Below are 25,633 nucleotides of genomic sequence, written 5' to 3'. Positions count from 1 at the left end.
TGTTGCCTACTTTCGCCTGTCTCTGAACAACTAATGTTGACAACTACTAGAACACAGCAGATTTATTCCACTTCATTTAAGTACAGAGGGGAAAGTTTTATGGCCCTGGGCGGTTGTATTCAACATTTGACACCGGGGTATCCACTGGCTCCGTGGCGCAATGGATAGCGCATTGGACTTCTAGGAACGGATCGAAGAGATTCAAAGGTTGTGGGTTCGAGTCCCACCGGAGTCGGAACTTTTGACCTGTTAAAATTATAAAAGCATGTCAAATTAGGTAACATGTGATATTCTAATCTATGACACAGATTACCGCCGCACTTATATCCCAATCTCCCCTATGTATAGCCTATAGATACATATCAAACAAAGTGTAACGGTCAATTTATAGCCGCTTAAGGAAAAGTACAGCATTTAAATTATAGGCAATTTTTTTATAGGTTATTTCAAAACGCAGACCAGTGTCTCATAAATATTCGGATGCTTTGTGAGTTTGGACTAATGTTGCTTGATGTTTGATTAGATTTGCTGAGCCTCAAAGCGGAGCACAGGAATAGCAACAGAGCCCAATCTTTGACTGGGGACAAAATTAGACCAATACTTTATAAATCTGTCTCGACCGGGATGCCGGGTATATCTCTAATCAGCATTTACACAGACTCGTAGGCAATCGTTTCCTAAAAGGCTACATATCGTAACATGTTTGATGTTGGAGCAGGCAACAGTTACTTTTAGGAGATACTTTGTTGCTTTCGACCGCTTGTTGCTCTCGGCGTGCTCGTTCACGTGGTTACGCAACGCGTGCGTAATAGTGCACGAGGCACTGTCTGTGTGGACGTGGAGTGGGACTGCAGCTGGAATTCATATCCTTTTTCTGCTGCCATTGGGGAGAAGTGGTACCACAATACCAACAGAATATCAGGCTAACACTTTAAATGAATGTGCTATAATACTATGTGCAATATGACAACCCTCGTGCACATAAGGTTCAGAGATAGGAAATGTTAGGATATTTATAGCATAGAGTACAGCACAGTGTTTTATTTGTATAGTATAGTAGTATAGTATAGTGGATAGTGTATATAGCCTTTATTTATGTAAACCAGCTCTTTTCCCTTCTTGTTTTTTGTCTTTTTCCAAGCACCAGGGGAGCCCCCCCTCCTAAATTTCGTTGTATGGTACCTGTACTGTATTAATGACAATAAAGACCATTCATTCATTCATTCATTCACTGTACGTTCAATGTAAGATATGGACCTGGGGAAATGTGACCACTCTTTAATGAATAAATTGAGCTTTGGATACAAGGACAGTCCGTGATATTGAAATGATTTTAAAGCGATATTTCAAATGTCTGTCTACACAGACATTGTTTATAAAAAAAACATGTATTAGAATATGTTTTTAGAATCAATGGCTATGACTTAAAATGACCATTGAACAACAGCAGATCACATCCCAGATTGTGCCTTAACGATTATGTGTCAATTAAATGCATGGCTGAGATGATGGGGGGCCTATACGAGCGGCAGTTGACTTTAAGTCGCACAATAATCGGCAATGTTCAGACAAAACGAGTTCTGTCTAAACCTACCGATAAAGTGCAGCCTTTATATACGCATGCACCGGTCAATTCAACCGGTTTAAACCTCATATTAGGCAGTATATGACAAGAATTTAAAATACTGATCAGAGAGACCAGTCAACTTGCACTGATGTGAAGTCTGACAGAGAAAGAGAAGTTGCATTTTAACATTACATTTCATTCACTGTTTCCCTCAGACTTGTAGCATCAAAAGTTGTTGGCGGCTCGATTGAGAAATAGTGTATGCCCTTCTCTCAGCTGGTTATAAAACACCCAATTGAAAAGTTCAAGGGTGCGGTTTAACCGCGGTAAATAAAGCCATTTGGAGGGTCGCAAACAGATGTACATGCCAGAGTGTATTAATTTCTGCAAAAGCAGATTCAAGTGGATTCATTCATTTTCATTTGGCATATAAATAAAGACGGCAGGCCTGTTGTAACTGTGTTATTTAACATTGAGGGTACAGACCGCGACAGAGCTCGGTTAGGCTACCTTCATTTGGGCAGCCTTATGAAGGTCATATTAAAATGACTGATGTCTCAAAGTTGATATTATTAAGTGCACTCCTTAAACGATAAATAAAAAGTGTATACATATAATCAATAATCTTAATGTAACAGGGTGGTCATTACTCCTCCTCTTGACTACCTCACTAACATCGATTGTTTCGGACCCAAGCGATGCTTCTGCAGCGAACGAGCCGTTATGCCAAGTGATCTGTCCATTAACAAATGCCAGTTCGAGTCAAATCATAAATACTAAAATGATTTGTGTGTGTCAAAACCTTGATGCCAGAGTTCAAACTATGATATAAGTTAAATGAAAAAACAACAGCAACAACAACAACAACAACAACAACAACAACAACGACTAGCCTATAGGCCTACTACTACTACTACTACTACTACTAATAATAATAATAATAATAATAATAATAATAATAATAATAATAATACTAATACTACTACTAATAATAATACTAATACTACTACTACTAATAATAATAATAATAATGAGGTTGATGATGATGATGATGATGATGATGATGATAACAGTCCTGGTTTAATAACAAAAACAAAAATAATGTCAGTGTCTTTTGGCGTTTCGATGATTGTGAAAATGAAAACAATATTAGTAATAAAGGTGTAATAATAACAAAAACTGTACTAACAAGAATAGTCCACGAGTTTCTGTGTTAAAAAGTCATTTGCACTATTCCGACAGGCCTACGTCAGAGCTCATTCAACTTCACTTTAATCCGAGTTCCATTTGCAGTAGGCCTACAGACCTGTGACAAATAAGTGGAGTTAGAGTGGCTCGTTGTTGGTAATCGATTTAGAGAAGACAGCTACTGAATTTGGAGAATTTTTACGCAAATGAATGTTGCCTCTCACAGACCCAGTGACCGGGTCAGCTTTGTCCCAAGGCGAAGCAGAGGTCAAAAGGTCGAAGTTGAACTCGGGAGCACGTTCCAATCAGGACGGAAAACCATGATCTAGAGGCGTATAGCCTACTGACTACCAAGCAAACACTTGTTGTTCACCAACAGTAGCTATGTGTAACCCGAGGCTTAATACCTGTGAAAACACAATGTACATAACATATACTTTTACAAGGAAATCGTTGAAAGACAATCCTCTAAATATGTAAATAGCCTGTTACCAATCCTGAATTGAATAAGTGTCTGACACAACTTTCACGTAACATAAATCAAGCCTATTTGTTGGGGGGAAAAACAACAATTGTACAACCAAAAGCTCGAGAAATAAGGTCGTGCACCCCTTTCAGATTTGGAATTCTACATCCATCCCATCGCTGTTCTCCCCGTTCTTGCTTTTCCACCTAGTTTTGTCCTAAAATAAGCCAGTATATTTCATAAATGCCCGTCTGGGAAATTGATTTTTAAACTGAATTGTCATTCTCTTCATAATACAGGCCTACATATCAGCAGGCAGCAAATTACGATGTTAATTTAGTGTTGGAAAATGTTGCACTGCTGCTCATATAGTATAGGTTAATCATGATTAGTAGACTATGTTAATGCTGTTAATTATAAACCAACTTTAAAACATGTTTAATCTGTTGTCTGTACTGTTAGGCCTACTTCGAAATTAATTTGGCTACTTTTGAATTGAATTACTTAATGGGGCTAATTTCCCCCTATCAATGCATCTGTGAATTATTAGGCAAAACGACAGTCGACGAAACTACATCAAGATTGGGTAGGGAAATTTATAATAAAAAAATAAAAACAGATGAGTGATGTCATGTAGGCTATACCTCTCTCTATTTTCATTAGACTCAACCTTGTTGTAAATAAAGTGCATACACCATGCACACGTGTGCTACCTTCAATTCAAGAGTAGCTTTATGCATTTAAATATGATTAAAATAATACTTGATACTGTTCTTGAAATGTCCCTTTCTTCCATGCAATATTTAGGCAATTAGCCCACTAATGTAGGACGGTGTGCGGGCACGGGTGGAGGTCTTTATTTATGGAGGTCATGTTCGGTCAAGAATGTTGGAAAGATGGAAGGCTGGTGCGCTATTGCGACGTTCTGTTTATAAAGCGCGAGGGAAATTATAGTTACCTTGTAGCATATCTTATCACGCGGGTTGTCGTTAAGCAAACAGAAACTAGTTTAAAATGTGGATGAATAGTGAACTATGTATGTAATGAAATCCTGCAGAAAATGTTCGACTCGGTAAGTAAATACCATGCATGCAGAATCAGTGACACAAATCACTGACTTCGACTCGTTTGGCAATGTGAGCGCAAGACCTCTCTACAAGTTGTTAAGTTATATTACAATATGAAAGCTAACATTATTGTTAACTTCAGAGATTTTTGGAAAATCATGTAGGGCCTATCAACCACAATTGTGTCCTCCTTCAAATATATTTAAAGTGTGTTATCATATTTTTGTTTAATATTCGATAACCATAACTTTGATAAGTCAATTCGATGGAAAGCAAAGCGCTCAGATGAATGGAAAAAAACCTATTGAAAATCGGAGAAATAATTAAAGACCACACTAGCTTTTCTTCATGCAACCTAATAAATGCATTCCAGTGAGGTTCCTATAGGTTAAACCAACGTTTTTGAAAAGAGTGCTGCATCGCCACTGTTGCTTGCTCTCAACTATGGTTGTAATGTAAAGAGCATCCGTGACTCCTATGGCCAGGGTGCTTGCGCAGGGGTGGGCTGTAGCCTGTAGCCCCCCTTGGAGAGGCTCGGTGTGATGGAGGATGGAGGAGGAGGCGAGTGAGTACCATCCGTCAGAGAAAGCCTCTCTCTCTCAAGGTACATTTTCCAGAGCCCTGATAAATGACAGGTGTGGCTTGTGCACAGCCATTCTCTTTCTCTCGTTCGTTCTTTCTTTCTGTCTTTCTTTCTGTGTTTTTGTTGCCCTAACTCTTTCCTTTATGTCCCAATTTTTTACTCTCCCAACCGCAATTTTCTCTCTCTATACCTTTGCTCTACCCTTCACGCTCTCTTGCACACACGGTCCATCTCTTTCTGTCTTTCTTTCTAAGGCCTATACCTTTGTCCTTTATCTTTCGGCATGTCCATTTTCTCATTGAACACAAACAATCTTCAGCCATAGCTGATTCGGCCTATATTTGTTATCTCCACTTCGTGCTCCTATAAGTAAAATGTTTTAGAAATTAGGAACCAATTAGACTATGATACCCCGTGACGTTAGAATTATAAGGTTCTATCTCCATTTTTGGTCAAAATTGAGTTTTTTTACATAATCTGATCCATTAGGTGTTTATTAATGCCTGTGTGGTGTTATTTTTTAAATGTTGACATTTTTTAGTTAGTAATTCATAAAATACAAAGGTTCCATCTCACAGAACATAATGGAATGTAAAAACTTTGACGCTCAATATCTCTGAACTACCCTAAACAGAGATAGAACCTTATCATTCTAAACAGAGATAGAACCATATCATTCTAAGCTCACGATCTGTAAGAATTATTTTAGCAAGGATAATACGGCCAGAGTTCATCAATAGGCTAAGTAGAGCTCAGATAGTGCGGCCGTGTACAGTATAGGTGGACATTTAGTTGTGTAATTTGATCCACGGTCAAATGATGACGTAAGCCTATACTCGGAGGGCTGGTCGGTTTGTCCAATGGCTGCTCACTCTCCGATCTCCGACCGAAGCACAGATAAAGTTAGACAAAACATCGGGGAAGGTAGTTATGACCTACTAACTACAGGTAGCCTATAACTTTGATCACAACATACTGTACTTCAATAGGCATCAAGCGGAGGATTTCCTTGGAAAACAGTTTGAAGCATCCAAAAGGGGTTTGATAAACTTCATGTGGATAACTAGGAGCCCTTCGCCCGCAACTGCGTCATGCTGTTCAAGAAATGTTTCTAATGGTAAGAATGTATAGACCAAAACAATCATTTTGTCGTTTTGTTTATATATATATATATATATTTTTTAAAGAGACCCATGGATATAGGCTCATATTGAGGATTCAAGTGCATTGACGTTTCATGTTTTCACAAGTAATTCATTGAATCACTCGAAAGAATCCAGAAACATGCATTTTCAGTGTCCTCTTACAGCTTGCTGAATGTAAAAAATATATCAATTTCATTTGTATTGTAGGCCCAGCTGTTCTCTGAGATGAAATTATTAAATTAAATATTAAATTAATAAAGTTGACTCATTTGATCAATCATTTGACAAATTATCTAACCCCAATTTGTGTTTTCAACTAATTTATCAAAATCAATTGTACTTACTTTACTTTATTCCTGAATCCCTACGTTCAGAATTTACATATTGTAAATCAGGAGTGAAAAATAGACAGTATATGTGTTTATACAATTTAGCAGGATTGGGATTGCAGAATGCAGAATGCATTATGACAGGTACTGCAGGCCTATTGCACATATTCAACAAGGTCCAGTAATGTAAAGCGTTAAAAAAAGGCTAGCACAAATTAGCCACTTACCGTATTGGTAACAAAAGCAGATGTCAGGCTTTAAGCGTTGTGGCAGGGCTAAAAAACATGGGCATTCAGTGACGCCAGTGTCACCTCAGTGTGTAGTTTTTTAACGTCTGCCCTCCCCTTCACTAGCATCAGAGGTCACAGATCTCTGAATGGTCCTTGTAAAAGTGAGATTTATCCCCAATCCCAGGGACCAAGGGGTCAGGACAGCTGCTGGAGCATCATGGTGGAGAGGCACACAGCTTGGCACGACATAACTGTCATCTCTTTTTGTGTTCTTTCTGTGTTTTTTTGACGTTTTTTTCCCCTCAAAGCAAAGCAGTACACCAGTACAACTATATTGACGTGATCGGTTGATTCGGAGAGAATAGTGAGATGAAGACTGATAGCCACGGTGTGCAAATAGAGTAATAAGTAATAAACAGACTTGGGGCCCTATTTCCGATCACACAGTGATTTCCTATGATTGATAGCTTAATTGCTGTAACCCTTGGATGTGTGTTTCCCCTAGAGATCAAGTGCAAGAGCAACTCCTGAAGGTGTGGTTTATTTGTGGAGAGGGGCGATGAAAAATTATCAGGCAAGTGTAAATGAATTGATGTGCCAGCACTCCTCTTCATCCCACAATCCTGCTGCGTTGACTCCAGTATGAACGTAGTTCTTTGTGTTAGCGTTTGTGGACTGCTTGAAGGTTTTGTCCTTTTTTTTGGTTGAGAACATCAATTGAGATTTATGTACTATTCACATCTTCTGTGCACTCGGTCCTTACTCATTGTCATAGATGAGGCTAGAATGGAAATTGATAATCAATAAATATGACTGAAACGTATCGGTTGTGATTGCCCGTTACAATTACAATCGTCATAATTTTCATCATCATCTTCATCCTCACCATGCACACCTTCACAATCACCGTGATCATCGTGATGACGACGATGATGATGTTGATGATGGTCATCATCATCATCATTATCATCATCATCATCATCATCAGTATCATCAGCATCATCAGCAGCATCATCATCATCATCATCATCATCACTACCCTCCATGTCACCATCAGATATCTGATATCAGACCATCTGATATGGTCTGTTTGTATTGAGCGTCGGGAGGCCATTTCGGGGGGAGATTTGATATACATTTGCAAAATGATCAGCAATACGCAGTGCATGGGTACAACACTAGAGACGCATCCGCGGTCCCAGCTGGGCGGGCTAATGGAATCCTACAGGCTTGCATCAATAGCTCACTCCTTACATTTGCATAATAAGCAGATCCGTCTACTGTGACAGCCTCACGGGGTCGTCCAGGGTTCACCTGCCTCCCTGTTCCCTGTTCCTCTCCCTCTCCCTCTCCCGCCTGGAGCTCGATAAATAAATCTAGCTGTAGCTTTTTTTTTCTGTTTACCATCTGAATATTAATTCACTCACAGTCGATAGCTGACTCGCTGCACAGAGGCAGCACACAGGAAGCGTTTATTTGTAATCGCTTGCATCTGGAGCAGGCGACAGAAAAAACGTCTACTAGGAGAGAGAGAGAAAAAAAAAGAAGTGTCTTTCCGTCCTTGTCCTTCCCTATGCTGTTTAATTAACTGAGCACTGCATCACTTCAAAGCAGACCTGCTGCATCTCACCAACACACACACACCTCCTTAGGTTTAATGATAATCCATTTTTTTCCCGTCTGAACTCATTTTCAGTTCCTGGTGTGATTTATGAAAGAATTAATTACTAGTCATTAACTTTGTTTAAAATGGGATTATATATGTGTGCATGATTTCTATGCGCCGTTTCCAATAATAGTCCCATACACTGCTACGTGCCCTTGAGCTTCATGCAGAAGTGTGGTATGTGTTTCGTCTTGTGTTGCGTGATATCTTTTATGTCTCTCTTGATCCACAAAACCACTTAACGTTTGTTCTGGTAAGTTTGGTAAGTGGAGGGGTGAGTCTGGTCCAGGTGGGCCTGGGTGACCTTGGCTCTCAGGTGAAGTGAACCCAGGTCACGTAATCAATCAATCAGGTGACCATGGTGATTATGGCTTAGACTGGAGAAAGACCAGACCTCTCTAGAATGTTCTGTTAGCCGTTGTTGCTGCTCTGTACACCGTTTCACTGAGTGATAATTCACAAGAAATGTAACATACAATGTAACCTAATGGAGCCTAATATTCAATAAGTCAAAGCACATAAACCACAGAAATCCAAGAGCTAAATAGATAGCTAAATAAATAGGGTTCAGTTAGTTTTGGTGGTCATCCAAGACTTAATGACATTCTTCTTTTTTTCTATGTACTGTATGTCCTCAGAGTGCCCAAGTAATGGTTCATGATAGTAATTGTCAAATCCTCTTGCATAACACTTTAGGTGGAGAGTACATTTATCCTAGGACACCTCCTCGATTTATAATCAAGTAGATTTAATTTCTGACTACGAAATATATGGTGTTTGCGAGATCAAACATAGTACTTCTTAGATCTTAGTCTTCATTCTCAACTGAATGAGTAAAAAAAGAGACTTAAGTTTGCTTTCTCTTCCTCTTTGTTGACATCGAGGCCTAGTGTAATCTCAGAGCGTTTAGTCTCCATTCCAGCATTCCCTTTAATATAAAAGTCACTTTGTGCAGAAGCGTTCCATTTATGACATTCCAGGCACGACGACCAACGCGTAACTGAGAGGAGATTTAAAACATTTTGCGGTTAGTAATTTCAGCAAAAAAAAGAAAAAAAAGAATGATGGCTGAATGTCCAACGACACCAGATCAGATGTTAACGTCTTCTTTCGCCAAGTCTTATAACCAACTCCTGGGGGCCTTCATTTACATCATACCTGCCCCACTACATGATGAACAACACCGCAGTCGCCTTGGTACTTAAAATTGGGGAAGATCACACACCGACAGAGGTCACGGTCCTGGTGCGGTGAGCCCTTACCTGAGGAGGACACGCGTCGCCGTGTACAGCGTGTTACCTCCTCACCTCCCTGACAAGGCCCCCTGAAATTATGCAGGGCTTGAGCGGCCTCTCGTTTGACCCCAGAGGAGCGCCGGGCGTCATTATTTGTTCATCTCTCGGCCCTGGGAGTGCTAGGAGGATAAATTGGTGCTGACAGATGACTGTCACCGCGGGTAGAGGAGAGGTCAGTGAGCACCGCTAAAGTTGAGCTAGTGCTTGGTGCGCCTCAGCTGTTGGGGAAGAGGATGATTGGTGTGTGAGCTCTGATATCATATCGGAGCCTTCACTACACTGGAACATGCCACTTAGAGGAGGATGTGTTGTTACCGTGTTTGAGAAGCACTAGAGAGAGAGAGAGAGAGAGAGAGAGAGAGAGAGAGAGAGGGCAGAGAGAGAGAGAGTGCGAGAGGAAGCGAGCGAGTGTATGAGTGAGTGAGTGTGTGTGTGAGTAAGTGGTGCTGTGGTTCTGTTCATTATCTAAACACGCTGAAAGGGAATGAGGGTAAAATAAAGGATTTTCTTCATGAATATCCACTTTTTATTCAGCTACTTGAATCAGAGACAAAAAAAAAGTATGAATAAATAACATCATAATATCACTTTTATCTGTTATCGAATACCCTTACCCTTACAGTTAGATCAATTATTTAGTTTTAGATGACTGTGTCTTGATAAGTCTCAGGGAGCCCTTCAGTCTGCTCTATAGAGATGTTGTGTTTGGCTTACCTGTAGCGACCACATCCTGTCCACCGTGCTGGCTTTAACGGGCACCAATCACCTGCTAAACGGGAATGCCGTTAAATCCTCATTGATTTTGATAATGTGCTGCTTTAATATGACAGTAACAGTTGTAAGCAATACAGGAAGTCAAATTCCCTAGATTGATAGCCCCTAAAAGGTGAGTTACGACCCCTCTACCTTACTGATGTCTCTGTCCCCACACCATTATAATAAAGCAGACAAATAAATAAGAGCCATGAAGGTGACAAAGGAAAATTGATATTTGACATTCCCCTGTGAACAGGCATCAATGAATGGAGACGAATCATGCAACAGTACGGTATATGCTGGGGTCTATCTGCAAGGGTGAATGGGAAGAGACCGTTTTTATTACTTCGTTGTGGTTGTTGGTTTCAGTTTGAGAAGAAGTTCATATTGCATTTTTGGCCAATTTTAGAAAAATGTACATAATAGGTAACACATGGGGGTTTTTTGGCTGGAGATTGCACTTGGTCATATGTCATTCACACAGCTCTCAGAAGCTCTTGGTGCCTCTGGGAGGTTTTGACATTGAGCTTATGATAGCAGCTCTTTAATACCCTCACCGATTTGCATTCTCCACATTACTGCTGTGACTTAGGAATTCAATCCATTGGTGATAATGGGTTTCTTGGATAACTCATGATTTTTGGTCTTGTGCAGCAAGAAAGCATGTTACATTTTAAATTCAGTTAACATTGTTTTCTCGAGGACATGAATCCACACATTATTCTTTGCCGTGCAAGAAGAATCATGTTCTTACCCACTATCTGTTCATACTCTGTTTATATTAGTATAAATTAGTATAACACACACACACACACACACACACACACGCACACACACACACACACACACACCCACACTCACACACACACACACACACACACACACACACACACACTCACACACACACACACACACACACACACACGCACACACACACACACACACACACACACACACAGACATGCACACTCACACACACACACACAGACATGCACACACACACACTCACACACACACACACACACACACACACACACACACTCACACACACACACACACACACACACACACACACACACACACACACATTAAATTAGTATAATTTCAACATACTATTCTCTCAGTCTCTTCAGTCAGGGGAGGAGGCCTCCTGCACCAGCACTGAGAGGTCTGAATAGCAGACTTGGCTGGACCACCAGGGGCAATAACAAATAAACATGATCATAAACAGGCAAACAGAAGAAAACACTTGTTTGTCGTGGGGGTCTGTGGGGTTTTTCTCTAGCGTCCCCTGTTAAGTGCTTTGAATGTTTTTTCGCTGTGATTAATAGCCGTGGGATTTTTACGGGAAGCCATGTGTCGTGGAGATGTTCTCTCATCTGCATCTGTTCCCACATTTACATAATTTCAATCCGAGTGTGATTAGACTAAAATGTCGTTATTCAGAAGCGCGACTTTGGTCGGCGGTATGACCCCTCCAGGTAATACAAAACATAGGGTAAGCTGTTGTGCGTCCCTGTTGTGCGTATCATTTTCCAGAGTGATTTTCTTCTTCTGTTGTCTCCATCTAGGCTGCCTCAGGAGGAGGTCTAAACACTGCACTAAAGACGAAAGGGAAAAGAAAAAACTCAATTCGCAAATCATCAAGGTTTGCATTCCGATAATGAATTTCAACAAAACTATATAATGAGATGTAATGAATTTCAAACAAACTATATACTTATTTTCATGGTATATATTTAAGTGTTATAGGGGCCTTTTTGAGTGAGTCGCATTAATTGCGCTTGTGTATTTTCTTCTCCCCCCCCCCCACCTCCTATTCTCTGAGGGCTGTGATTAATAGTTGTATGACAGTAATAACAGAATTAGAATGGTAGAGTGTGAGGCGCGGAGCACAGACTTGGCATTTGCTACTGTCACAAACAGGGGCCATCGGCGGGCCAACTCCACCATTAAGCCCATTGCTCTGACTGCGTGGGTGATGGATGATAATGCAGTGGCGTACGTACAATACCCGCATCCACGTACACAGGATGCCTCTGCAGACACCAGGGACAGAGAGAGAGAGAGAGAGAGCAACCAGAGAGAAAAAAAAGGCACTTCAACAACATCCTCAAAACAACCAATATTTTCCATTATTATCCATTTGACAATCATCACCCCTAATGTCCTTTTGTTCTTTTTGAAATACCCCATAACCAGGGGTTTCAGAGTGAGGCGTAATGTGAACGTATAGCGTGGGGCAGCAGACGACATTGTGCTGTGTACTGTTTCAAAGCAATTGTGATGATCTCACAGGCAAGAAGTCTGCTGATATGGTAGGTTACATGGTTAACGTATTATTTAACCAACTAAAATATCAATTAATTAACACAAACTGGATTATTTATATATATTTAATCAACACTTTCACAATATTGTTTACAAGCTACGGTATGTATGTATGGTGTGTGGATATCACAATTGTATTAATACATACATAATAGTTGTTTTTTTCAATTCAATATGAATATTGTAATACATGATTACACATGTGAAATACTGATTGCAAAATGATTGCAGCCGGTGAGTAGGGATAACATTACAGATCAAATATTGATCAAATTACAATAGGTAAACATGAAACTGAGTAGAATGCAGTACACCTGTACAGAGAGTATAGTGTATGTATGCATACATATGGGCGGCGGTAGCCTAGATGTTAGAGAGGCCGGCTAGCAATTGGAAGGTCGCTGGTTCGATCCCCGCCTCTGGAGGGAGATGCATGTGCACTTGAGCAAGGCACCACCTAACCCCTAATTGCTCCAGGGGCGCCGACTACGGCTGCCCCTGTCCCAGAGCAAAAAATACCAAATTCCAACAATTGACTGACAAGTTGATTTGCATGGCAAATAAAACATTATTCTATATGTGACAGCAGCTGGTGAAAACGGTAACAAGTCGGCAATCGACCGAATGTTCAGACTTTTATTCCGAAAAATGTAAATAAAAGTCAACGTTGTTGAAAATCAATGACACACTCAATAGTCAAGCCAAAATATTGCAACGCAATAGATTCGGTAAGTAATCCCCACTACTACCTAGTTAACGTAGAGTAGTGGGGATTACTCACCGGATCCATTGCACTGCAATGTTTTGGCTACATTTTTCAGAATAAAAGTCCGAACATTTGGTTGGTTGCCGACTTGTTCCCGCTTTCACCAGCTGCTTTCACATATGTGTACATGTGAGTGTTGTCTTGAGGTTTCTGCAAATGCCCCAAATGTGGAACAGGTGTGGGGAGCCAGAGAGTCTGTTGGCAGGCCTCTTGATGGTGGTCCTCAAAGGTGTAGTCCAACAGAGGCTGATGACAAGATCAGCCAACTACAGCAATTAGCACCTGTTCAAGTGCCTGTGTGCAGCACTCTGCTCTCTAACCCCCTCAGCCCCCCCCCCGATTTACAACAAAATGACTAAGAACAACATCGTTTCATTCATAATTAGGGAGAGGTAGGTAGGTAGGTAGGAAGACATTTCTCAGAACACCAGATTCACGAGGCTACGAATGAAAGGAAATATCCTCCACCATGCCTTGTTAGTTCCTCAGGTTTCCCTAAGTCACGGTTCTTTTTTACGGAGAGGACTTGGGAAGCATGACTTGCTAAGTAGTGAGTTACGTCAGCCAGCGTCTGCATAGATCCTTATCCCGAGCTCAGGTTCTAAAGTTCTAAAGTTCTGGAACCGGAATCTGGAACCAGATTCTCCCTGAGAACAGACTCCTCGCATGATACCTGTGCAGTTTTCCTGTCACTACGGCAGTCCATGAGGAACAAGTGTAATCTCTTCTGTTGACTTTGCCACTGTCGCACCTATCCAACAGGCTCCACCCCCAACTGTTCTCCTCCTCCAATGACGTGCCTGGAGAGAAGGGATACATAGGACCTGACATTATATAGTGTAACGGTCAGATTTAACTAACCTCGTGTTATACAACAGTGTCATTGCAATGTTATGCGTTATGGACAATACCTGTAAAAGAATTGATTCCATATAAAATCATTGACATTTCCAACACGTTTTACGTTGAACCAACACCACAGTTGTAATGATTGATTGGCAGAACAACTATGCTTTCCACTTGGGAGACTCAGATCTACCCTTCACTGCCTCTGTCATATTGTTAGGTAGATGGACCACCTGTATGCTCTAAGTGGTTTGAAGAATGTTCAAGATACAAAGTGCAACAAATTTAATTAGTCAGTTCTACTGAGAGATGATTGATAAATGTCTATGGTTTTACACAGACAACAACTCTCTGTAGAGCCACACAGACATTTCTGGATATATTCTTGGAAAATGGAAAATGTATATACGTCCAATCCTTCTGGATTGACAGACCGTCCAGGCCGTCCAGGCCCTGAACACAGCAAAGACCTAAGTTCTGGGCCCTGGACAGTCTGGACGGATTGTATGGCAGCTGCTGGACTGAAAAAATCAGGTGTAGTGCTGAGGCACAAACATGTAAATTTCAAGCCTGCAAACTGTGACACTTTAAATAACGTGAAACAATACTATTGTGCAATATGACAACCCTAGTCGTCTATCTGTACAGTATAGTACAGTGGATTGTGTACATAGCCTTTATTTATGTAAACCAGCTCCTTCCCTTCTTGTGATTTTTTTTTTTTTTTAAATTTTTTTTTTTTCTTTCCTAACACCAGGGGAGCCACCCCTCCTAAATTTCGTTGTTTAGTACCTGTACTGTAGCAATGACAATAAAGTCCATTCATTCATTCATTCAAGGAAGACATCCTATTTCTGTTTTATATTTCCGGGTGACATTGTGGAATAGTATTATATGTTATGTTATAGATTTCCTTCAACATCACTTTTGAAAACTGTGTGAACCTGAGACAACATCTGAAAAACAAAAAGTCAATCAAGTGTTCTACTTCAATGCCAGCAGTACCCCAACATAGTACAACAACAAGCCACAGGGCTACATTGGCTAGCTATCTGTTATTGCCAGGCTGTATATTACTCAGGGCTGCAAACTGGTGATGGCCCAAAAAAGGTGACAACATTTTTTTTTGCCTGAAAACTAAGAAAATGATCAATACGCGGCTAACCTTAGAGGAGAAATGGGGGGAGGGGGGTGTAGGGCTAGCAATAATGGTGCTAAATGGATATCGCTAGCACTAACGGTGGTCTACCAATGATGCGCGTGTACATAGCGGCAGCCCTGACCTCAACACCTGCATAATTACTGCATAATAACACAGTTATCACACAGTGGTTACACATTACAGTGTGTTCTCCACGCTGAATTGTACCTTGCTGCCTGAAGCTAAAAGTTTTTTCAACAGCAGCGGTTTAGCCGACAGGAAGATTAGTTAGCTTGTGCATCATCAGAATCATCAGAATCAGAATCAGAATCAGAATCAGAATCAGAATCAGAATCAGAATCAGAAGACTTTATTGCCATGACATGTAAACATGTTAGGAGTTTGGTTTGGGACAGTGGAGCACGGTTTACAGCAGGACAGGTGCAAGACAGGACAAGACAGTGCAAACCAACATCATAGTGCAAGAGTCATAAATAATATAAATATAAGAAGTGCAAAGATCAAGTGTTCAAGTGTTCATGTCCAGACAGTCCAAAGCTCTCTGGGTGGGGGTGGAGGGATGGTAGATAGTGTTGTGACTTGTGACATGTGACTTGGATGAGACTTAGACCCCCCTCCCCCAATTATTATTTTGAGGTAAAAAAATAAATAATGCAAAAAGGTGACAAGTTTGCACCCCTTTACTACTGCCATTTTGTGTTGTTTTCCACATATAGAAGTACGGATAGCTGAGAAGATCAGCGGATGTGAGCTTCCCTCCATCCAGGACAGCTACAAGGACCGGTGTGTCACAAAGGCCCTCAGGATTCTTAGGGACCCCAGTCACCCCAATCAGAAACTGTTCAAGCTACTGCCGTCAGGGAAACGGTATCGAAGCCTCTGGGATGAACCCAGAGGATGTCAAACAGCTATTTCCCCCAAGCAATCGACTCCTGGAGACATGCACTGGGAGAAAATAAAAGACTGCCACTCCCAAACCAACCCCACGCACACTACAAAAATATACATATTATATTATTATAGCTACTTGATTACACTACTGGATTACTTGTAAACTTGACTACTTGCTACTGTACTGTATTATATTGCATTTCATCCCCTTCTACTTTGCACAACATGTTTGCACTATCGAAGCCACTGGAACACCACTTTATTACTTTATTACTGTAGGATTAGTTATTTAATTATTTACTTTACTTATTATTGTTGTGATTGTGTATCTGAATGCTGCAATGCCAATGTCGAGGAACCAAAGCCAAAGAATTGGACTCTTGTGTACTTGTGTACAGTGGGATGTAATAAAAGCGATTCTGATCCAGACATAATTGGACAGGCGTGGTATTGCCTCCTTATTGCACAAGTATCTTATGCTGCTTGCATAGCTCCTCACACGTCGGGTTCGGGCTGGGGAGTGAGTCAGTCACTGAGTGAGTGAGTGAGGGAGAAAACCACAGCGTATGTATTTCCTCTTTTGTGAGCTGTGAGTAAGTAACTAGACCTAGCTACGTTCAGGGTTTGCATCGCCTGTTCTCTGATCCCCGTGATGGATGTTGTGTTGGGGAATGTCAACCTAGAGTTGACCCTGCCTCCACTGAAGATATGATCTCCATTTAATTTACCCTTCAAGCATTAGTGGTCTCCATACCATGGACAACAGTCTTCCATATGCATCAAATGTGAAGGTTTTAAGGAATTGGGGGATTATTCATTTTGCCCACAGAGGTTTATAAGGTCCTATAGGTTATAACGTAAATAGGTTGTAATATTTAAGCCTATCATCTGTAATTCAATGAACAAACGTTTAGAAATCCATCATCAATCACCTACACATTAGAAATCTCTCACCAATGGCTTTCCTCGCTGTTATGTTCTGCTGTGACCAGCATAGGCTTACATCCATTTAAGTCAGTTGTTTAACCTATTAACAATGTTACCAAGGTAGATCTTAAAGGGGCAATCAGCGATTCAAACACCAACAAAGTGGTCTCCCTGCCTCTTTCTTTTGGTAAACAGCTGAGGGATGGGGCTAGAGACTGCTCTCAATTTTATAGTAAGAGCTATGGATGCAAGGACTGACCATCCATGAGATCAAAATGATAGTTTAAAAGCTATGCAGTGTTTGTTTACAATTACATTTCTTACAAACAACGGAGTAAAACAATCTTATATTTTGGGTTCTGATGGGGTAAATACCGTTAAACTAAGATCATATTCTTCAAGAATCATTGGCTATATATAATTCATTTAAAAGTAAAAATAATATATGTACCAATCTCAGATTGGCACTTTGAGGTTAGGCCTTGCGCCAAAATATCAACGGGGATTATAATGGAAGTTTTCGAATTATAGGGATTTCCATATGAATTGCTCAATACCACTCAAATAGAGAAAAGTGCAGTGAGATATTGCGCTCGCAATAGACCCATGTCTATCTTCCACAAGGCTCTGCTGTCTTGGCAAAAGAGAAGCAACTTTGAATGATTTCAATGGTCTTTTATTTGTCATTGATGTACCATTAAATAACAGAAAACAAAGACATCACTTGAAACGACAATTAATTAGCCTACTGTTTTGCAATAACATGAGGTTGTTGAGCGTTTTTTTTTTTTATTACAAATGAAAATAAGAACAGTTCATATTCCACTTTTACAAATGAAAATAAGAACAGTCCATATTCCACTTTTACAAATGAAAATAGGAACAGTCCATATTCCACTTTTGTAATATCTTATAAAACCCACTAAACTATAAGAGGAATCGATGCTAATGGTGAGTTTCAAAGCCTAGCTTGCGGAATGTGTTGGCGTCACAATTTCACCCGCGTGAACAATTGGATTCCCTGAAATAATTTTAAATGGTTGTCATGTTCATACTTTTCAATTCTTTTCTGAGAGGACAGTGACCATTTCCTACCAATTTTATATCGCTTTCGCAATTGACAAGAACAAACACAAACACTTCAGGTGTACTATTTAGGCCTATTGTTATCATTGTTATTTATATTACTGTTATTGTTATTGTTATTGTTATCGTTGTTATTGTTATTATTATTATTATTATTATGAGTAGTAGTAATATTATAGCTATGCTGATTATAATCATTGACAACAGGGAGGCCTACATCATTTCGTTTTATTATAGGGTATTGTGCACGCGCAGTACAACAAACTTAAGTGAATTCTAAATGTTCACAGTATTTCTCTTTCTTTGTTATTGTCTTTCTAGAGAGCCAGCTCCAAGCCCTTCCCTCGTCGCGCTAGCAGGCGTGAACTCTGTGTGAACCGCGCAGGCGATCATAAATCATTTTTACTCTCCGCTCACCGAGCCTGATGTTGGCTCAGTCTGTCCATAGTCTCCCTGCCTTTGAGGCTGCAGAGCGTCGGAGGGGAAATATGAATAAAGGATATCTGAAGAAAAACCTCTATTACATATGAAATAACAGTTTGGTAAGAAGAACAATACGGGGTTGTCTGCATAGCAAATGCATGGAAGACATTGCCTATATAGGCAATAACCTGCAGGCCTAGTTACAATCGGTTATTTCACAACTTTGAATTAGCTTATTAATTGATTGATGCAAGTTGTGTGTGTCTATGTTTGTGAATTTTGTTATTGTATGTTTATCTTTTTTTGTCTTTTGTTGTCTCGTCTTTGATGTTGGTATATAAAAATGATAATAAAAATATTGTGAGAAGAAGCTTATTAAACAATAGCCTAGTGCAGCCTATTGTATACAGCAAACAATCAATAGCTTAAAACGCTGCTTTGATTTAGTCCCTAGCCCCTCTCTTCGGGGTCAAATGTAGTGGTGTAGGACGCACGGCTGGGGGATAGAGAGGAGGCAAAGGACTAGGAACACATGAATGGGAAAGGTACGGGCTGTGGTTTGGACCCTGCATACAAATGGGGGGCTGTCTTGGAGCAGTCAGGGTGAGATTTATGACTCCATCGCCCTCCATCGCTGTAAACAACGCCGAGTATAAAAAAAGAGATGGAGTCGTTCGACCGTTGAGGAGCCCAATATCAACGACGTGAACATTGTTCATAAAACAGTAATTCCAATGTTTCCCCATCTGATTTGATGTTGAAATATGTATCTTACTTTTTTTTTTTTAAATGCATATTGTCCTAACCTGAATATTATAAGTAGAATCTGATGACCTTTCATTCTTTCAATTAGAATACTAGGCCAGTGAACTGGTATACTTTCATTTAAAAAAGTATTTTACTTAAAGGTCCAGTATGTAGCCTATATGCTAGATTTAAGTCCTAAATGGCCATGAGGAAAGAGACCTCGTGATAAAGAACGTTTATTGGAGAGTGCTGTTTTGGTCCAGACAAGCACTGGCCTTTTTGGTAGCCAAGCACGGACCTTTACCATTTGTAGGTTTTGTGGATATGCACACATTTGCCACTATAAGAGAATCTAGCATTATTGTACAATTTCAGATTTTCAGTGTCACCAAAGAGGGCAGCAACGTGCAAAACTACATGATACCCGTTTAACATGGCCATAAATAGACAGGCTATAACACTTAATATTGTAAGTGTATTATAGGCATTAGCACTTAAAAAACAAAGTTCCAGAATTCTACTATACTCACAGCAGTGGTGAGGCAATCATGCGTGTTATGTTCCTCTATCGCAGAATTATGCAGCGATATACAAATGTACTACCTATGCAGTTATACTTTAGATATATTGTCAACCACAGAGTTCGTAAAAGTTTCTAAAAGGACATTTAGTGAGCTCAGTCTACTTGGCCTGTTCAACCCAGTGGCTCCAGCCTGGTCAGGGGCAGCTGTATAGCCTAGGCCATCTTGCTAAATAACAAAGATATGTATGGAGAAACTATCCGGAGGCTTCTGCATCAATGCTAACAACAAAAAGTCAAAATATGTGAACCACCCCTTTAGTTAGTCACATTGCTGCATTGACCCGGATGGGTAATCCCTAAGGGGAAAGGTCAAAGCAGGGTGAAGTGTAATGGACTTGATTTGGGTGACCACGTTCCTGGGAGGTGGAACCAAGGGCCTGAAACCTGAAGACATGCGTTAGCTCCTCGAGCTAATGCCTAAGACGAGCTAATGCCTAGGCTTTAAGCGGACCTAACTAATACTTTGTAAACTGCCTATAGTAAGTAAGTAAAGCTTTATTTATATAGCACCTTTCATACAAGAAATGCAGCTCAACGTGCTTTACAACAGGAATAAGAACATAAAGTGAATATAAAAACATATACAAGCATAGAATGAATATAAAAACAGGGGAAAACAGTCAAAAGAAAAGGTAAAGATTTACATTTCTTAGACACTATGTGCTTGGAATGAGTTTAGAATTATATGTGCAATATATAGGCTACAGAATAGTGATAAACGCACACTAATCTTAGCCCTGAACGTGATGCAAGGGAAATTATGTAAATACTTTCATGCACGTTTTCCAAGAGGTCAACAAAAAGTATTTGACTAGCAAAATAGGCTATTAAATAAATCTGGCAGAGGGTGCGTATGTGATTTGCGATGGGGGAAGGGGCCAAAACCGTGCTTCTAGGCCTACATGTTTTCATAAGCAAATAACCATTCCCAAAACGATGCCTGGCAAGGTATGAAGCAGGTATAGATAGGCCAATAGCAATCACTTTAGCCGGTAGCCGATATGTAAATCAGATTATTTCGCTTAAATTACTTTTTTTGTGCCACACAATGTGTGATACAATACAAAGGCCTGTCGAGATACTGATGACCACACACACACACACGCACATCCGGGAGGAGGGAACATCTGCTGCTCTCCGGAGTTTTGAATAAGAGAGCAGCTAGATTTATAACACATCACCATTCAGAGTGCCGCCCTTTTTGTTCAATAGCAGACGACCTCTGTTTCAACTCTGTAGTTCGTATGCATGCCTCCACGATGCACACATACTCACTCACCTACACACTGAAACCATGCATCGGCGAACTCCCAACAGCAATTTGTTAGGCCTAGGCCTATACTGGTAAAACCCTAAAGCAAAATGGGGCCTACCTATACAACTTGCCTACAAATAAGATGTCTGTTAGAAGGAACTATTGAACACAGTATGCACTCCCTCTGGAATTCCAGACCAAATATCGTCTTGAAGATCTCCACATTTTTGTGTGGCGTAGGAAGAAACATCTTTAAAACTTGCAATAAATCAAGGACGTAGGAATGCTTGACAGACACAACATAGTTCCAAAGCAGCTGTCCAATGCCTGTGGACTCCTCCAGTCACACAGTGCTATAAAATAACTATTGCCCACCGAGTTACGCAAAATCCTATATTCGGCTAGGCTATGTGATTTATGTTCATCATGAATTTCATTTGGCCACTACTCATATTATTATTATTATTATTATTATTATGATTATTATTATTATGATTATTATTTTGATTATTATTATAACTTATTGTCAATATGTAGTCATACAAACAGTTTTACCCCATAAACAAAGGCTATATAAACGCCTATAACGTTTGAGATATATGTTTTTTTATTTTTTACAAATATCAATAGACATTCAAATTCGAATTTCAGGGTTTTTGGTTTTGGTTTTTATCTCCCTCTTTGCATGATATCTGAATCAACTATTCATTTAGCAGAGAGCAAATGTCTCAATGTGCACCTGCATCATAGTTGGGGGAGAAGTGGCACACATCATAGTCCAGTATAGGTCTCTCCTGAACCTCTTCTCTTCCCTCTCCTCTCCTCTAAAGTGTCCTTCCCATTTTGAAGTAGGGTCATGACCCTTTTCGTTGCCAGACACCAACTCACAAGTAAACATGTCATTGGGTCTTTAAATATTTATCATTGCTCCGCAAACAGGAACATCCAGAGACTTGGCCTAGTACGGCCAAAACATGCAGTGCTGCACTCCCAATCCACACCCTGAATCAGACAAGGCAAGAAACTAACAAACAAAAAAGCGCAGGCTGCATAATTTTAACACAGCTGTTGAAAAAGTGCATATTTCACTCCACATCAAGAAGTACTATAGCCTGAAGCAAACATTCGAATGTGGCAAGACGGGGCAATTATAGTTACATATAGCCTAGCTAAAGCATATAGACACAAATAATAGGTATTTTTCTTATCTGAGGTCTTTCGATCAAATTTGAGCAAACTAAAGCATGATGGTTCAGCGCAGCTGACTCCTGGTAATTCATCCTTATTGGGACAAAGTGAGCCACTGTGAGCTCAATATTTCAATTGTATATGTGGTTATAAAATTAACTAACATTAACTATCGTTATTATTATTAATAATAATAATATTAGTAGGTTATCATTAGCCTTTCACTGCAGGGAAGGGGGGAGGTATGGTGTTATTTGATATTTTCCTTGTTTTTCATTATATCTGATAGACCTAAAAAGACATGTAGGCCTATTTGCGTTTATAGGCAATGAAATGTTCTTTAAATTCTGATACAAGCCTAAATGTCTTACCCTACATTCTGAAATCCACGGCTCTTAATTTAAAGATTTGTTGAATATGGCAGGCTATAAAGTATAGCCTATGACTGAGCAAATAGTATCAACATTCATTTCAGATACATTCTGTAGGCCTACACACACAAGGATTAGAACCGTGTTTGATTACACCGAAATGAGTTTTGAAATCTATCATTAGTCCCTGAGCACTTTTCAAACTCCGCCTTTTCATTATTAAATGCATGGTGGTCAGTCACATAGGCCTATTGATTATTTTTGCCAATATGAAATTGGAATGGACGTGTAGCCTATTCATCACTGACATTGATCGCTCAGAAATTTTAACGTAAACATAAGCGCAGCATCCGATGAAGACCATCAATCTAATGCACGGCATTCACACGTTTCTCTCTTTCCCCCCCTCTCTCGACACACAATGGGAAAGAACAGGGTGTTTCCTCAAAAGTATATGCACCAAGTTCCCCTTTCGCCTCGGTTTACCGTCTTCCTTTACTGTTTACCTTTACATGCACCTATATATGCCTGTCAGTACAAAACTACTTGAAATTGCTTCCAAAATATGTTATCATCGTTGAAGATGAGAAATACATGACATGCAATTTAGTCTGATCGTAGGATATAGCCAAACGCCTCTAAGATATGCATACCCTATATTTTGACTTGTAGGAAACGCAACAGGCGTGAAAATGGTTTTATGGTGTCAGATTTATGTCACAGCAGCCCTAAGGCCCCGAAAAACCAACACGAATAAAATCTAATAAAATAAGCCTATTTCATTTCGCACTACAATGGAAGGAAGGAGGATATGGCATGATGAATCAAATTGGGGCTGACAACAAACATTTGATTGAGTGACGCAGTTCGAATCAACAGTTATAACCCATTAAACACGTGTGATCAACACTTACACCCCTTGCGTATACCGAATGCATATTTTGCACAAAGTAATAGCCTAGATTTATGCGCTGAGCAAGTCATCTTATTGTACCCTCAGTGCCGAAGTGATGATTAGGCCTACATCATTTACGTAAATGGGTTATATATTTCTAGTTAACTGTCTATCAATTAGCCTAATTATAAACCCATGCCCAAGTCAAAAAAGGTTATCTGAAACTGAAAGTAAAGTGTTACCGAAGACTCGTAAACACAGAACCTTTATGAGATACACGTGTTATCAGAACAATCAAGAAGTCCAAATGGCACCCACGGTTTCCCCATAGAACCCACATCCACAGACAACAACCCCTTAACGAGACAAACACACACACACACACACACACACACACACACACACACACACACACACACGACGAAGTTACAAGTCGAGAGATCTTGACCAGCCATATCACGCCGCTATTGAAAGGGACGAGCATCTCGGGCTGCATGGCTGAAACGAAGTTAATGGCACAGAAAACGTGTCCCCCATGTGAACCCCGCGCCTTTTTTAACGTCCCCCTGCAAAACTGTTCAATAGCAGTGGCCCTTTTCAGCCGCACAACGGGGTGACAAGGCTTTAGAGAAAGAAGTTCACGGGGAGGCTGCAATTCTGGTATGCACACACACTCATTTCTCACCGGTGTCCGGGATCATAATGGCCTGCATTACGTTGTGTGTGGATCTTATGGGTTCCATGCCCCCGAAAGTCATGGCCAAGCAAGGCTTTACACTGCATGTTGCCTAACCCCGATGTCGGAAGCAACTCAGAGAGGGACATGTATGGTTGACCCATCAAGCCTCCAATTGTAGCCAACATAACACGATGCTAAGTATATAACACCAAACAGGCTGATGTAAAAGGCATGAACGGAATGGTATAATCTTGCGTCTTCCTTATTTTCATGCATGCCTAAAGAGAATGGATTTGGGTTTACCAAAATAAACGGTGTTATCTTTTGATGAAACACTGGACTTGCATTATTGTGTCTCATGCAATCAGTTGGATAGACGGCCATACATACATCTGCTTACGGAGAGTGAGTATTGGAACCAGTGCACCCCTCAACAGAGTTCATAACACAGTGCAGTGTGTCCCACTCGCCAAACTAATGGAATTTACTTTTAAGAGTTAAAAAAAAAAACTCTAAAAAAACTTCTGCATTTGTTTTAACCTTTAGGTGAACTCGGAATGAGCTATTCGTGCTGTGTGAAGACTCGGAGAGCACTCTATACCGTTGTCACTCAAAGAATAGAATTGTTATGGGAAGTTATCAATCAGTTATTTCAATGACATATAGCCTACCACTTTAAGGTTTGAGTAGTCTAGTTTTTAGGGGACGCTCAAGGGTTCACAGTCGCCTATTACCCAAAACACGGTGTAGCTAGGGGGCTATATGCCTGCATGGAGGCCTGGAGGTTTATGCTTTGATTGAGGCCCATAAATAAACATGACTCATATGTTTTCTAAACTACTCGACACTCACTGTTTTATTGACCACTAACGATTATCACAAATACACTGAAATTATTTTTGTTGCATTGTACAATGATCGGTTTAAATAAATGGCTAAATTACAAAGTTGTAATCACAAAACACACTATACTATTCATTGCCTATAAGATTGACCTTGTTTTAAGAGGTTGTGCTGAGGAAAAATAACAACATTTTTACTGTTTCACATGTATTGCAGAATTATTCAATGAAACTTACATTGACTGTTTTTAACTTGTCACGATAGGCTATGAGATGAAAAAATAAATTATCCTACAATTATTTTCAGAAAATAAATAAACCTATTGTGCATTTAAGTTGAAAGCAAGCT

The 25,633-nt window shown here is 40.1% G+C and overlaps 1 protein-coding gene across 1 annotated transcript in view; it reads left to right on the top strand.

Annotated features, from left to right (window-relative positions):
• Window positions 1–25,633, top strand: part of cdk4 (cyclin dependent kinase 4) — a 359,603-nt gene that overhangs the window by 295,108 nt on the left and 38,862 nt on the right. The gene's annotated exons all lie outside the window — the stretch shown is intronic.

This window comes from Nansenia antarctica (genome assembly GCF_963989245.1).
Source record: "Nansenia antarctica genome assembly, chromosome: 18".
NCBI classification, from domain to species: domain Eukaryota; kingdom Metazoa; phylum Chordata; class Actinopteri; order Argentiniformes; family Microstomatidae; genus Nansenia; species Nansenia antarctica.
The sequence above is the reverse complement of the archived record's forward strand: the minus strand, read 5'-3'. Positions and strand labels throughout refer to the sequence as shown.